The following is a 4,433-nucleotide window of genomic DNA, read 5'->3' on the forward strand; positions in this document are numbered from 1 at the left end:
GCAACAGAAGCTCCCATATCCATCAGTGACAAGGCCATTGTTTGCTTTTCCCCATAAATTCCAAGTGGTCTCTACAGCAGCCAAAAGCACCATCCCAGGATAAAATGTTATTTTTCTTTCACTTTAGCAAATAGATACCCAGGAGGGTGGAGGGCTGGGTTCCTGTGTTGTCAGAAAAATTCATTTCCAGCTGATGATGACAGGGAGCAGAGAACTGTGTGATGATAAACCATCAATTTTCCTTGCTTTGAGGAGCTCAGCACCATGGTGAGCGCAGGGAAATTCAGCAGCAGTTGAGGTTTGGAGCTGGAGGGCTGTGTGTCCATGGGGTAATTAAGCACACAAATCCTCTGATCCATGGCTGCTTGTCAGCCGTGTGCTCCAGTGCACAGATTATCGTGCAGAGAGGGAACACCAGGGAATGTCAGTCAGAAACTGCTGCTTCTGTCTGTCTGTCCTGTGGGAGCTGAGGAAGTTCATCAGCACGCTGGGGCTCCTTGCAGGGAACACCAGGATGCAATGGGGACACCAGGATGCGCAGGAAGTGGGATCTGCACGTCCTTTCTGCATGAAGAGACCACAGCCCCACCAGCTCTGTCCCCACCACCTCCTTCTCGTTTGTTTTCCCATTTTATTCTTGTTCTTTCAGGTGGAAATGACTAACTCCTTCCAAAGGATGCTGGTGGAGAACAACTTATTTATGTCCCTTGCCCAGCTGGCCAGAGTCTGTGCAGGAAATGCAGGTGATTTATCAGAGGCTGTCCACAGACATGGGAGATGGGCTTCCTGCACAGCTCAGGGGCTCTTCCCTTCTTTTATTTCCTCTCCTTTTTCACTCTTCCCTTTTTATGAGGGTTTCCAAATTCCTTTCCAAGGGCTCCAGTCATGTTGCTGTAAAATTACTGATTCCTGTGATACCTAACAAAGCGTTCTGCCCCTTTCAATGCAATTTTTCTCCTGCATCTCTGTGTTTGCTTACATCTCTCCCAGTTCACAGCCTGCATCCTCCATCAGTCACAACCACAGCATTGAGCTAAATGCAGTAGAAAACCACACCAACTGTGTGGTGATGAAATGAATTCAGTACACACCATAAATCTCAGAAGTAGTCCTAAAAGCATCACTCATCACACACTGCACACATCCATTGTTACCAGGATCTCCAGTCCTGAACTTAAAGGTTTCCTTCTTGAATGAGGAACTGGGTGAGTATTTTCCATTGGGTAGCACTGATGCATTTGCAGATCACATGGGCAACCCCAGCTCAGCAGAGGGTGCCCTGGTGGCACCTGCAGACGGTTTCTCACCTTATGCCATGGCACAAATCAGGGCACAAATGCCTGAGCTCATGGCCCGCAGCTCTTGCCCTCCTCAGCAAACCTCACCTTTGCCGCCCTCTCACTCCTTTCTCCTTCCACCTGTCCCTCCTCAGCAGCACCCTGTACTTTCTGCAACGAGCTGATGCCCACCCTCATTTTGGCATGCTCCTGAATTGCTAAGAGGCCTGCTTCCAAAATCCCATTTTTCATGTCTGCAGAGACTGTCCAGTTCCCAGTACAGTGTCACATTTCCCAGCACCAGGTGTTACCACAGAATCATTTACTTTGGAAAAGATCTCTAAGATCACTGAGTCCAGCCATTTTCCAGCACCACCAAGGCCACCACTGATTCATGTCCCCAAATGCCACACTCACACAGGGTTTAAATTCTTCCCGGGATGGGAACTCCACCACTGCCCTGGGCAGCTGTGCCAGGGCTGGACAGCCCTTTCTGTGAAGAAATTTTAGTACTTGTTTGGAAATATCTAATTTCTCTGTTGCCATACACACTTACACAACACAGGCAGTGCTGCCTGCTATTTACATGCTTCCTGGCACCCTAATAGAAAGGATGTTCAGGTTTTAGTGGGACTCCTCCTGTCAGAACAATTCCCACATGCTCTGTATGGGTTCTGGCTGTTCTGGAAGCATCAGGGCTGTGATGGTGGAGAGGGAAGTGTCACATAATTTCAGGAGCACATGGAGTGGAAGCACAATTCAAAATCTTTCTCTTATTAATATTTGATGCGTTGTTTTCTTTCATCCATGCTGGAGAAATCAGAGGAGTTAAAAGAAGCAAAATGATTTAAACCCCCACTTTCCTGTCCTGAGGGACTATAAACACCATTTTTCTTCCTTGATGTACCGAGTGAAGTCACTGACAGGTACTGCATTAGGGAGCAGAAACTCTCTGTGCTTTTCAGTCTGTTATAAAAGAAGGAAATGCAAACCCAGCCAGGGTCTGCAGCTGGCTCGTGGCTCCCGTTTCTGCTGGTGACAGCTCACATGCGAGCCAGGAAACAGCTGCACAGGAACGGGGCAGTGACACTTGTCAGAGTGCTGGTGACACTAAACTTCAGGTCCAGCTGACTTGTTATTCAGGTCCTGTGTGGTTTGGCTTTTATACTCTCCCTTCTGGAGGTATTTGTTGTTTTTTACCAGCCTATGGCTGAGTAGATCTGTGTGGAACTCCCGAGGACATAACCACCTTCCCCTTCACTGCTGTGGACCCCTGCAATTCTTCCACTGCAATTCCACACAGGAAAGGATCCAGGGATGAATGTGGAGTCCTCCTGATCCTTTACACATCCTACTTCATGCCCATACTGATCAAGATAAATACTTACACACAGGCATTCCACTGCCACTGGACTAATGGGTTTCCAGAAGCAGCACTGGGAAAACGTCCTGCTTGCACTGACATTTCTGCAGGACATCTTCCCCTCCTTGGAAAACCTGCTCAGAAAACAGGCTACACACATGCCAAGAGGCTGCTCAGCTGAAATTTTGAGGAGCAAACAGAATTTTTAATGGGCATATCACTATAAAGTTTGAGTTTTAATTGCATTGGGTAAGTCTTTCAGCTTGTCTTGGCACCAAGTCACAAGGAAGGTGTCTGTGTCAGGTAGTGATGAAATGATCATAAAAGTCTCCAATGACCAGCAATTTACAGAATATTACTTTCTTCTTAAGGAAAAAAGTGGAAGCTTTGTGCAAAATCATCAGTTAGTGCTTTGAATCTCAGACAAATCTGCATTCAGTGCTAGAGCGTGGGAAAGAAGCACTCCAGGGATGTGGTGGTACTGCTGCTCCTCTTGCTGCTATGACCTCTGTAGCTCTTTTTCCTGGCAGGGAATGGCAGAGGGGATGAGCAGAGTCCAGAGCCTGGGCATCTCTCAGGTGACACAGGAGGGACCCACTGGAGAAGCCACAGAACTCACAGACCTTCCAGGTGCCTCAGGGCTCCTCACGGGAGCCTCCCTTTGCAGCACAAGCACTTAATAAATTAGGTTAAAGATCTGTTAGTGCACCTCATGAAACCACTGCTCTGGCAACTACCAGGACAGGCCACGAGCTGAATGGTGAATGGTTCCAGAGGGATTACAGGGACTGACACCACAGAGAAGCACAGAACACAAGTTTCAGTTCTGGCAGCAACTCTATTAATCCAGGTGAATGTTTCATAAAATGAATGAGGGAGAATGATGTTTTCCTAAATGCATTTTTCTCCTTATACGGAAAAAAATGGAGAGAGATTAAAAGGCCATGTACTAATGCTAATTTTCTACTATGTGTTTCAGTTTGCCTGTGCCAAAAAAACATTCATTCAGGGTAGGAAAGCACAGCAAAACACAGGAAATATCCAACGCAAACAAGACGCCGAACACCTCCAATTTAAATCCCCAGCTCGTTTCCGGCCATTCTTGTGGACAAAGATCAACTGTGGAAAAATATCCATGAGAAATCTGTCCCTCCTTTCTTCCTTTTCCCTACCTATGAGTGTCTTCATAATTCTGGGTTTCCAGTGTCATACATGAAATCCCTAATTAGCTTGGTCTTTGCATGTTAAGTGCCTTAATTAGTTAATTTTGAGTTAAACAGCTCTTTTAATTGAATGATAAAGTTAACCCATCAACCCAGGTACAAAAATCAAGTCTTATTATTATTAGGGTTTTCACTATCAAGCTTCATTATTAGTGTTTTCACTTGTTCAAAACAGTGTATTTGCACTAGTCCCAGTTAAAATTCCCAGTTAAAAGTTTCCTAGTTAAACATCCCTTTTTCAAACTTTAAACCACTTGTACACTGTAAGAGTTGTTTCTCCTATGTTCATTGTCTGCTTTTGTGGATGTTTTGGGAGGTATTAGATGTATTTTAATATTTTTTTAGGGTTTTGCTTTGCACTTTAGTCTCGGGACTAACTCCAAAACCCCAGTCCTAACAGCCAATTGCTATTTTTAGCCCCATAGCCGTTATTCTGCAAGTAAGCTCCATAGCAACCTGAATCTTAATGAGGGCATGTTACCACCCTTACTTCAGCTGTTACCACCCCCCTGACAACGACGAGCTATTGGTGACAGAGATGATCTGTCAAAAGGAAAGCCCCAATCACTT

Source organism: Aphelocoma coerulescens, chromosome 6, assembly GCF_041296385.1.
Source record: "Aphelocoma coerulescens isolate FSJ_1873_10779 chromosome 6, UR_Acoe_1.0, whole genome shotgun sequence".
Classification (NCBI taxonomy): domain Eukaryota; kingdom Metazoa; phylum Chordata; class Aves; order Passeriformes; family Corvidae; genus Aphelocoma; species Aphelocoma coerulescens.